This window comes from Scyliorhinus torazame, chromosome 13, assembly GCF_047496885.1.
Source record: "Scyliorhinus torazame isolate Kashiwa2021f chromosome 13, sScyTor2.1, whole genome shotgun sequence".
NCBI lineage: Eukaryota > Metazoa > Chordata > Chondrichthyes > Carcharhiniformes > Scyliorhinidae > Scyliorhinus > Scyliorhinus torazame.
Genome location: NC_092719.1, coordinates 179,434,647 through 179,447,052, shown reverse-complemented (window position 1 = coordinate 179,447,052; position 12,406 = coordinate 179,434,647). Strand labels below are relative to the sequence as shown.

General features: G+C 45.2%; 1 protein-coding gene across 2 annotated transcripts in view; it reads right to left on the bottom strand.

Annotated features, from left to right (window-relative positions):
• Positions 1 to 10,778, bottom strand: part of LOC140388400 (caspase recruitment domain-containing protein 19-like) — an 88,583-nt gene extending 77,805 nt beyond the window's left edge. For both annotated transcript variants that reach the window (XM_072472508.1, XM_072472509.1), the window contains exon 1: positions 10,596 to 10,778. The gene's annotated coding sequence lies outside the window, so the exon portion shown is untranslated. The remainder of the gene's footprint in view (positions 1 to 10,595) is intronic.
• Between the last annotated feature and the right edge of the window lie 1,628 nt (positions 10,779 to 12,406).

The window sequence follows — 12,406 nt, the reverse complement described above, 5'->3', positions numbered from 1 at the left end:
GCGTGTCCTAGGTGGCCGTTGGTTGGCTTTGCTTTAGTCTCCTCTGGCGCCGGGATGTCTGGCTTAGCATTGTTTACCTAAATGTTGCCTTTTGTTCCCGGGGATGGCTCATTAGTATGTAGATGGCTTAGCAGTACCGGTCCTGTCTGAGAGCTAAGGCTCTAATCAACACAGACCTTGCACCTGCTTGCTTTTTCGGTATTGTCCAATTTTCCCTGCATTCTTTGCAAGTGTCCATTTTGTAATTGGGACGTGGCCATCCCAGATGGCTACACCCCCTCCTTGTGCTCCTCAACACGAAGTGTGAAGGATCACATTACTGCGTCGTCTTCATCCTCTGACCAAATGGGGCACCCTTAATCAGGCTCTACTCTGTCCTATCCTATGCAACACAATTTTACCTAAATCATTCTAAATACATACATTATTATAAAACTCTACGGGGCACTATGATAATAATGCATGCATTACAGAAAAATAAAAAAACTGGAACCTCTAACTATCCTCAATAAACTATCCTCATTCAAACAATCAAAAATAATCTACAACATTTTAAATGCACAAAATAGCAGCACACAAATTTCTCTGGCCTGGCAGTCAGACACAAAGGTTTACATCTCTTTATTTCACAGAATACATAATGAGAAATGGATGCTCTTTAATCCGTCTCAATGGGTTCGGGGGTCTGGTGAAATCCGAAAATAGGGGACCTAATCCTGTATACCGGGATGCGAGAGCGGTAGGCTCTCTTTAGCCATTTCCTGACTCTAAGTGTCTGCACGACACTGCAAAGTATCGCCAGTATTAAGAGTGCTTCTATTACATATGATAGTGAGTACCAGGTGATAAACTTATCACACCAGGTCGGGGATTGTTAGCTGTCGCGGGGTTCTGTGTTTTGCAGGGGTGGGAATCATTCATGGCTTGTGTGGTAGGGGTCAGTGGGATAGCGTCCGTGTGCAACTAAAGGGATCCCACTAAGATCCATGTGAAAAAGATGGAGGTCGTCTTCATCTTTCCGTCTTTCTGTCTTCTTCTTTGTCTTCCTCTGGGGTTCCTGAGGTTCCAGTTCTGTGAACACAAGCATAATATCTGTTATTATCTTGCTTAAGATCTCGTATGCCTGTCTGTCTGTCTGTCCTTTGTTGCCAATTTCCCTTTATAATTGGTCACCATCTGTGACTCCGTCATTTAAAAAAACAAAAAAAATATTTGGGGCAAGACATCCGAGAAAAATACTGACATAGTGCGGGCTGTCTCGCAGCCTGTGCGATCTAGCATCCTAGTGTTTTAGGATGTAAATAGCATACGGAAGCAACCGAAGGGTTGCCAAAACCAAACAAAAGAATTTTGAACTGAAAGTGCCAAAATGGGGTGCGTATGGGCCGCGGCGGGTAAGAAATGGGTGGAATCCCCAGGTAGGACGGTGATCAGCGCCGTTTGTGCTCTTCCCGAGCGTAGCTGACCAGAGGGGGGGGGGGGGGGGGGGTGGTCCTCAGGCAGGTTGGGGACCAGTGCCGTTTCTCCACTGCCTGAGCAACCGGCAAGAACGGGTAAGAATGTGGTCGTCGTGGGGGGCTGCCTCTCGTGATTGAATCAGGAGGGTAGCTATGAGTAGTGTCTGTCAACAAACTGGTTCCTCTGAACTGTTGTCTGGGTACAAACTTGTTCCTCTAACAGGCATTGGGAGTCAAAGGAGTGGTGACGTGGGGCCGTGAAAACTTTTGAGTTTACGAACAACACTTAACATTAGCACTAACGAACAAACATACAACAAACATGGTGCAGATTCCATACGAAAGGACACCGTATCTCTCCATCGGTTCCTTTTTTCTCCATCATCTGGACACCTCACTGCTCAATAGCAAACAGGGTCGCAAAGGGATTTGTTTGGTGGGAGCCAGACTCTACGTCATCATCTTCTCCCCGCTGCCAAACTCTTGACTGTAGAAACCGTGCTAAAGCTGCTTGGGGTGAATTGGGGTCCATCTCATCATTCCGGATGAGCCTGAACGAATTGTCTCGGTGCCAGAATCGTGTGTCGAGGTTGGAGCTACTAGGTTTCAAACCGTAATCATCGGGCGGTGGGTCTGGGTCAGGGGCTCTGATATATGTCATCTCGAAGGGGTCAGTGGAATCATGCTCGGAATCGCTGGGAGTGGGGCCTGGTACAGGGGGATAATCGTAACGTGGTGTGCTGTGGCTATCGTCATCATTGTTGGTATCACTGTCGCTGTTGGTTGAAGGAAGGGAGAGGCGGAGTCGTGCCTCTGGGGGTGGAGTTGAATTTGTGTCTGAGGATGGGCTGGACTGGTTGGGGGAGGGTAGGAAAACATCATCCGTGGGCAGGGCGTGCTCGTCTGCTGCTGCAAGCAGGATGTCGTGTGTGGTTATTCTGCAAGCTATAAGCCTTGAGCTGGTTTATGTGAAACCACGCAGACTTTCCATTGGGATATGTAATCTTGTATACCGAGGGGCTGACTTTGTCCGAAATGGGAGTACGGTCCGGAGAATTTGGGGGAAAAGAATGAACTGGGGTTGTAAAGGGAAAGCATCACTTGCTGCCCTACTGCAAACTCAGTGGCGTGTACTGTTTTGTCGAAACAAGCCTTGCTCGGTTTCTTCCTGGTCCCAAGTCTCACAGCTGCTGCGAGCTGGGCTGCCTTTATGTTCTCTATCAATTGTTGAACCGCATTTTCATGCGTGAGGACTGTGACTGCGGGGCTGGCCAAATCCAGTCCGAATAAATACTCAGTGCCTTTCATGGGGCGTCCGGTCATGAGGGTGTGGGGGAGTGTATCCTGTGGACATGGATACCATGTTCCTTAAAAACATCAAAGCAAATGGGAGAACTGAATCCCAGGTGCTGTTATTTTGCTGAACCATTTTTCTGAGGGTGGCTTTTAATGTCCGGTTCATCCTCTCTACAATACCACTTGACTGGGGGTGGTTATGCAATATGAAACTTTTGTCGAATGCCAAAAATCGTGAGGACGTTTTTCATTACACGTCCTGTGAAATGGGAGCCTTGATCGGACTCTATATTGCGGCGGAGTCCCCATCTTGTAAAGATGTGGTGTGTTAATATTTTAGCCGCGGTATGAATAAGTTGAGCCTTTTCCGCATATCTGTCCGGATTGTTCTGGGCACAGATTAAGCAATTCTCTATGTAGTGCGTTACATCGGTTTTTAAATCAGGCCATCAGAAGAGCGGTCGGAGGTGGGCTCGGGTGGTGTCCATGATTGTCATGGAACTGACAAATTATCTGGTTCCTGTACTGGCTGGGAACTATATAAATGCCATCCTTCGTGTGTGGTCATTGCATTCTTGTATTTATCATACGGGGCTGGGAAGGTACCCTTTAAAATTTCGCTGAGTTTCTCGTCCTCTTTCTGTGCCTTCGCTAAATCCTGAATATTGGTCTGTGAGACCTGAACCGCGTGTACTGGGGTGCTTTCGGGGGGGGGGTTCCAAAAATAACCATGCCTGGAGCCAGCCTTCGCTAGGTCGTCTGCTTTAACGTTACGGGGGTAGAAGAACGGTGATGACTGCGAACCTTAATTATTCCATATTTTCTATCCTTCGCTGTCTCTAAGATATGGCAGAGTAATGGGGCTGAGGGTAGGGGTTTACCGTCCGCGGAATAAAATCCTCTCGTTTCCCACAGGTGTAGGAATTCCGTCAAACTGTTGCTTACATACAAGCTGTCTGAATAGATGTCTGCTGGGGTCGGGAACGAGTCGGGGTGGTCTACAATATAAGCGATTGCTGCCAGCTCTGCTGCCTGCGAGCCTAAGTGTCCTGGCAATTTTAATGAAATCTCATCTAGGGCGGGTCCCTGCATGTCCTCTACGTAAATACCGCAACCGGTAATTCTCTTTCCATTTAACACTGTGGAGGAGCCATCCACATAAATCTTCAGGGGTGCGCATGTGTCTGTGGTCTCTGGTGTGTACTACCTGTTTTCCTGGGAGGTGTTTTAGGAATAAATGGGCCTGTGTTCTAATTTGTGGTGAAGACCTCACACTCATGAGGGGTGCCTGCATACTGCAAATTATCGGTAAGGAAGGTATGGGTCTTGGTTCGTTTTACTGTGATGTCCCATCCCTTTAAAAGAAGGGTCCAACGGGCTGCGCAGATTTGGCTGACTGTGCCATCCTTAAGTCGGCCGTCTAACAATAGTTGTGTCGGGGTGTGTTGTGTGAGGATGGTGATGGGTTGGAGTCCTGTAATGTAGTATTGTACTGCCCAAAAAACTGCGAGCAGGTGCCTTTCACAGGCAGAAGGTCCTTGCTCTACGGGGTCTAACACGTGTGAGGCGTATGCTACGGGGCGTAATTGGTCATGGCGTTCCTGGAGGAGTACGGCCGAAAGGGTTCGGTCGGTGCTTGCAACTTTGATTGCGTACGGGGAAAGTGGATCTGGGACCTATAGTGCGGGGGCTGTGCTGAGTGCTCTTTTTAAAGCATTCACAGCATCTGTATGCTGTGGAAGCCATTCCCAAGTTGCCTGCTTCTTGAGAAGTTCGGAAAGGGGCGCTGCTTTAGTGGCGAAACCGTCAATGTGGTTTCGGCAGTAGCCAACCAGTCCTAAAAATGACCGGAAGGCTGAGACATTGTTGGGAAGTGGCAATTTGACGATCAAGTCAATTCTCTTTTGCTCGATCTCACGTTTACCATGAGTGATCACTGTTCCCAAGTAAATCACTTTCTCTTTCAAAATCTGGGCCTTCCTGGGGTTGACTTTAGAACCAATTTCTTTTAGTAGTGCTAGGAGTTCGGCGAGAAGCGAAATGTGCTCTCCAATTGTGTCTGTCTGCAGTAACAAGTCGTCTGCATACTGGACCAGACAATCAGGGCGGGAAAAGTTTGCTGAACCATTTGCCAGCTGTCGGTGGAAAATGGAGGGGGAGTTGTGGTAGCCTTGTGGAAGGCACGTCCATGTGTATTGTTGCCCTTGGAATGTAAAGGCGAATTTGTACTGGCACGCTTTAGCCAATAGAATGGACCAAAAGCCGTTACTAATGTCCAAAACCAAATTTTTTTTTGACTGGAGTCCCTGTTTGAGCATGGTCTCAGGACTCGTGGCTACGGTGGGGGCTGCTGCTGGGGTTACTTTGTTCAGTACCTGGTAATCAATGGTCAGTCGCCATGATCCATCCGGTTTCCTGACAGGCCAAATCGGTGCGTTGTTTGTGGAGGCTACTGATCGGAGTACGCCTTGATCCAACAAACTCTATTACTTTGGAGATTTCTCCCTCTGCTTCCTGGGGAAATCCGTAATGCTTCTGGGGTTTGGGGTCGGGACCTGTAATGTTAACAAAGCCAGTCAAACTGCCACAGTCATGCTTGTGCTGTGCAAATGCTGCTTTGTGTTCCTGCAGGACTGCCCTAACCTGTTTGTCTGCACTAATGGCTCGAGGGTTGAACCAGAAGTCTCCTACTGAGCTAATCCTGTTTACGTACTCTTCTACTGTGAGCGTGGCAGGGTCTCGTGCTGCCTTTGCCATTTTCCAAACATACTTGTTAACTGGGTCAAAAGAAACGTTATGGGAGCTCATGAAATCGATCCCAAGGATATGTTCTGCTGTCTGGGGCAGATCAACTAAAACTACACGGTGCTTAGTTATGTTCCCTATTTGTATTGCTACAGGGACTGTGATGTGTCCCTGTTGTAAATGGCCTGTAAAACCGCTGAGTGGGATGGTGTCTGCTGTGGGCCACATGTCACGTTGAAACATCGTGGAGGAATGGAGTGTGGTGCGGGACCTTCCTGTGTCCCAAAGAAATTCTACGGGGTGTCCCCGGACTTTGCCTGCTACTACCGGTCTACCGGACTTGTCCAAAGGGTGTCGCAGACCCACGTTGGGGAGCCCGAACACAGTCAGTCGGTGCCGTTCATGTCTGTATTCTCTGAACGGGCGCTAATGCTATGGATCGGCTTTGCCCTATTCCTGTTTAGGGTGCCTGTCTGTTGGCTTCTCTGCTGCTTTTGGGGCGCGTTGCACTCTCGTGCATAGTGTCCTAACTGGCCACAGTTGTAACATTCCTGAGCTTTGGGCTGGGGGGGCTGTTCCTGCCCTCATTTACCCATGCGGGGTTCTGGTGTGCTTTAACTGGGTTCATCTCTGCCTGCTCTTCATTGGGTGTTATAAATGCAGTTTTGCCTGCAATTGATTGTCCCGCGCTTGGGAGCAATCTCTTCAAAACCCATTTTTCATTGTGGGCCTCATTTGTGCAAGCTTTTCATCCTGCGTTTGTGGCGTGGGAGACTAGAATTCGGGTCCACTTGGCCATATTATCTGGGGACAAATGGGTGTGGGCTAACTCTCCAGAAAACTGCTGTGAAGTGTATCCACAAGCGTCCAGCAAACGCTGTGGGGTGCTCGGTCTTTGTTTGCCTACACTTGTTTAGGCATTCTACAGGGTCTCCTCTGTTAAAGCCGATTGCATCAAGGATCGCTGTGTGCATCTCTTGGAGTGTGCCTCCTTCTACATTCGGTGGGTCGGGAAGGGCTGCTACGACTAAAGGGTCGAGGCTTAAAACTGTGAGCTTCACTTGCTCCTTTTCGTCCAGGCTGTACATGATAGCCTGCTGTTTGACTTTCGCGAAAAATTGGTGGGTGTCTGATGTGGGAAGGAACGGTGTAATTTTTCCACACGCATCCCGTAATTGGGTCACGGTTAACGGGGTTGTATAAAGGAAATCTGCGTCTCCTTCTGCTGTGGCCCTGCGGTGTGTTGTTACAGGGTTCATGGGGGGGGGGGGGGGGGGGGGGGGGTGTTCTGCCTGTTCGGTTGGGGGTTGGGGCGCTCTCCTTTTCTGGGTTTTTTCCTGCGTACATGTCCCATGTATGTATCTATGGGCAGTCTCGTTCAATTCCTGCCAGTCGGGCCGTTTTCCTGATCTAATTGTGGTCCAAATGTACTTTGAAACCCATTTTGAACGGAAAGCAAAGATTGCAATTCTGCAATTTGCTTCCGGCACTTTGCATGGTCTACTGAGCTCTGCCTTTGTTCCGTCGTGGAAGTATGGAGTGCTCGTAGGGCTGCTTTCAGATCATTGCACTGTTTCTGTAATTTCTCAACTTGTTGCTCGGTCTCTTGTCTTACCAAGACCGCACGTTGCGTGTCCTGGTAGGCCTTATAGTATTGCGTTTGGAAACTACTCAAATGTGCGAAACAAGACTGGTGTGCCCTCTTGACATCATCCACCTCTCTGTCCCTCGCTGCTAACTGCTCTTTTAAATCTCGATTCTCCTTCTCGACTTCGCTCACTACTTCTGTCTCTCTCCTCTATCTCTCTACGGAGCGTCCTAACGACCTCCTCTGTGCCTCGCAATTGTGCCAAGCAGGACACGATTGTCATCGGCTTGCGAACTTTCCCCAAGCTCTTCTTGTGGATCTCTGACAGGTTCTCCCACCAAGTATGTCCTATACTCCCGGGACCGGTTTCCTCATTAGCGCAGAATTCACTCCAAAGGGGCCATCCTTTTCCTTTGAGATATTTCCTGATCTCATCTTCCCAAACGGGACACTGTCCTACTCTACTGGTCGCTGCGACCTCGGATTCCTGGGGGTTCATAAGGCGTTCCATTGCCTTCATTGCCATTTTCTCTATCTAGGTTCTCTACTGAATTTGGAACATGGGGTGATAAAGTGGTGATGTAAACACTGGTACGGCTGACGCTATATTTCCAGCCTACAAAACTCCCAACAGTTTTACACAACAAAATCTCTCAGGTTTACCTTATATCCCTGTTAGTACGCATGCATTAACACACTTCCGAATCTCGGAGGCTTGATCGGTACTGTTCTTACACTTGTGGTTTTTCTGTTTTCAATTGGATTCAAATTTGGGTTCTCTCGGAGTGGTTAGGCCACTTCTAAGTCGAGTCCCGGCAGAGTCACCAGTAAATGTTGCTAACTTGCTTTGTCTCTTAATTTGGCTCTGTTTAATTACATTTGCTCAAGAGTCGCCAGGTATCTTTCGACACCGCCACAAGGTTCAGAACCGAATACTGATCAATGACTCGATACACCAGTTAGTACGTTCAAAAGCAATGCTCATTTATTTACACAGTCAAATCTACTCATGCATAAACTCTACAACCCAAATTATCACTATTACTAAAAGCCTATACTTAGCTTCGGGTGCCCACTTAGTCAGAGGAACAATGGCGGTTGCTCGGTTCTGAAGCTGCTGGGTTGAGCTGTTTACAGGATAGCAACTAGGAGCCTCAATCTCGTAGCGTGCGTTGACTTGGAACTTTGGTCTGGCGTAGCTGCTAGGCAGGTCTCTCCTCGCTGAGAGCCAAGGCCAAGAGAGAGATCTTCTCTTGGGGAGTCCTTTTTATACCCAAAAGGGCTTCGCACGCTTGCACGCTTTTGGCAGGGCCTTGAACTTGGCCCCAATCAATTGGGCCGTTTCCCAATTGTCCTTATCGATTTTTCTCCAATATAGGGGTGGGTTCCCTGGTTGCAGGGCGTGTCCTAGGTGGCCGTTGGTTGGCTTTGTTTTAGTCTCCTCTGGCGCCGGAATGTCTGGCTTAGCATTGTTTACCTAAATGTTGCCTTTTGTTCCCGGGATGGCTCATTAGTATGTAGATGGCTTAGCAGTACCGGTCCTGTCTGAGAGCTACAGCTCTAATCAACAGACAGACCTTGCACCTGCTTGCTTTTTCGGTATTGTCCAATTTTCTCTGCATTCTTTTGTAATCGGGACGTGGCCATCCCAGATGGCTACAACATTCATGTGCACCCACTGTGGAATGTACTTGAACAGCTTTCTCCAGTACATCATTACATAGCTTTGATATATATGGTTTAGCTTTGATTTAGTCACTGGTTTACCAAGTGCAATGCCACTAATATTTTGCATCTAGCGATACTTATCACACTCCAAATGCCACATTTTGGTACAGATAACAATTCAAATAAATCACTGAGCCAAAACATTTATAATTACATTCCAACTTACAAATGCCTCAACAATAAATAAAATCTAATTAATCTGTACACCTTATTGGTTTAAAGAGACACTGATTCAGTTCATCACAAAGTAATATATTATGATTTACAATTCAGCAATGCTGACCTTATTGCGTCATTCAACCAAATTGTGAAAAACTCCAATAATTATAGAAGATTAAGTCTTACTGGGATTAATGTGTTTGGGGCATAATTTGATTTCAATATCATGTTTCATTGAATTCATTTTCATACCACAGGAAACAAAACCAATTTTTACAGCGAATAAGTTAATTTTATTAGGCACTTTGAATTCAATAATTCTATGCATTTAGAATAACATTCATTAGTTTTGGGTGGCTTAATAAATCAGTTTCCACTATCTACATGTGGTTACAAGACCTTCCATGATTTTAGCTGATGACTTGGAGATCACATTGCGAGTCTGTCCATTTCTCTTTGAAATCTCAAATCATTACCTTAAAATAATGTTTATTAATTAATCTATTGTAGGAGTAATAGGTTCAACATTTGAAAAAAATAAATATATCACAGTAACTCAGCTTTTTTCAAAGCTTTCGAAGCCAAAAATCCAAACTAGGATCATGTACTTACCAACCAGTAAATCTATTGAAGATTCTATTTTGAGGTTTGTACATTCACATACCATAGGTCGGAAGTTCCTGAACCAACTATAGCATTGTTTTAACATTGTTCAAATTTGTCAGTCACAGCACTGGCAATATCATCTCGTCCACCCATCCATGATTCACTTTCCCTTTCCAACTGCAATTGACAGGGGCACAACAGGCAACCAGTCCAATACCTACAGTAAAGGTAAACGTTCATCCCAGCATGTTATCTGTGACCGTGTCCAAAAAACTGTTTCTCTATCTGACTGACTGACTTTTGCTGTTGATTAATGTGTGTGTAGTGTTAATGCAGTCGAGTAATTAGAAGAGGAAAGGTCAAACCCGACAATACGAAAGCAGTTATTGCACACAGGACATTTTTCTGTGCCAAGCTACTGACACATTTGGACTTTCGAACGTGGAGTAAAGGTAGTCCGGTGTGAAAATCTTGTTGCACTTTGAAAAACTGTACTCCTGCAGTCAAGTCAGGGATATTCAAACTGAAGTCCCACTGGCTCTGACAGCCAGTTCTCAATGCTGATTTAACTCTGTCCTGATGTTTCTCACTCACGGTTTGGTCTTGTTTGTATTTTATGATTTGAAAGTTTGGAAGTTTGGAAAGAATGGTTCTTACTGCTGTTGCCTCATTTATGGGTAAATCTTAAATTAAACACTAAGATTTTCAGTATCAACAACTTAAAGATCAATGGGGATATTTGATGTAGATGTCATATGTACCGCAAATAAAAAGCTTGGGCATCCAACCCAGGTTATTGACTTCCCAGTGTATTTAAATAGGGATGAGGGATGAGTTCTACACCACTCCCTCACAATTGTTACATTCTTTAGTCTTCGATGTATTTTGTAAAGGAGTTTCATATTTGTCCCCATAACGTGATGATCTTAATCATTAATATTTTAATGACTTTAAAAACACGACTTTAAAAGCTCACTTATCCCCGCACGATATAAATTTCATGATCAAAATCTCACCGTAACAACGTACAGCCTCTAATGATCAAATAAATGGATCGACGTGAAAAATACTGTAGATTCAAAGCACTGAAAAGCAGATCCATGATCGTTTCCCATCAATAAACAGGAAAACCAACTTTCTGTTAAGCACAAACGGAACAGAGTTAAGAAAGGCTTTTCCATTTGTGCGGTACACAGGATTACTGCCTCACCCTGTCAGAATCCTCTGCCTTTCCAACTGGACTCTAATTGGCTAAAGTTTGTCAGAACATTCCACTCCCCACCCATAAAAACTTACATTTGTTGAACCATGGGAACTTTTTATATGAAGAGTTGCTACTGTACATTCAAACAGACACTCAGATAAAATCCAGCAATAATCTAATGTAGCAAAAATCTCAAGGTCATACATTCAACATTTACTTTCATCCATGCTACAGCGACCTTTGGTAAATAAACCCATGATAAACAGCTTATCAATCATTGCCTTCTCCCACTGCATGAAATTTTAACTAGAAAAGTTCACCTAACTGACATAGGAAAATAATTACTCTGGCTTTAACTAGTGTACAGGCCCAACTAATCAAATCTTGTAGCCAATTTATGGCTTGATAATCATCAGCTCATCTAGCCAATTCAATTTTATCTTTCAAAGTTCCATTCTGAAATTGTCTCCCATGGTGACACACCACAGTAATAAATGTAATATGTGTGTACATATTGGTGCTTTTTAATCTAGGGAGGGAATAAATAGCACAAGAGCAGGGAACTCTGTTCATTTGTTGAGGAAATGCAGTATTGTTAAAAAAAAACTCAGCAACTCCTGGGAGCATGTGAAATTAAATGTCACCATCAGTCTCAAATCCAAGGTCAGAACAAATTATCATTAACGACCAATTAATTCTCCTGGTATCGGTTGTCCAACGAGCAGTCGCTGGCAGTATTATTTCGGGAATGGCAACAAGATTTAGCGAGCCTATCATTTGTGCGAGGCGAATTGAAGTAGCTCAGCAATTTGTGCTGGTAACGAGAGAGCCGGTGAGTGGCCACACATTTCTGGATGATTTACGTTGCTCCCCTCCACAGCATTGCAGGCATGGGAGCTCGTATCAACATGCAGCAGAAACCTTCTGGGTTAATAATTAAAGTTAAGAATTACGTTTATTCAGTGACCTACACAGCCCAAGGTTAAAAAAAAAACTCTTCCAAACTAATTACCCCAATTCTAAATTCAAGATTTAAACCCAAATCTTCGTGGCAAGTTAATAGCAATTGAAGTTTAGAAGTTAAAAAGAACGTTGTGAAGTAAACATTCGTTCTCTGTTACACCCATATTGTTAATGCATTAGGATTGTAACCGTTTGCTGCTAGACGGTGCCAACATTATTTAGTATTGGGCTATTTTGCAACCCTTCTGTCAAAGTAGATGGTTTCTTGTTGGAGAAAGTAGCCAACTTGGCAAGGGCAAAATAACTTCTGGTCGTGCACCTGGGCTCTCTAACAAACTATCACTTCCCTATCACCAACTCGGTTCTATGCTGTGAGAACATCATAAGATAAGAGATGCAAGCCTGCTCCGCTATTCAGTTCGACCACGGATGACATTCCACCCTCCAAACTGTCCTGACATCCCATTTTATTCCCTTGTTATCCAAAGATCCACCGTGAACAAAATGAGCTACAAGTCTGGCTAAGTAGCACTGTAGAAACATGGACCACGTCATTAAAAACGGTGCTTACATTAAGTACCAATAACTTCCAGTGTTTGCTTTGCTTTAACAGGGTAACTGCAGCAATTTCTTCAAACCCATGAGCAGATTGAAGGTCAT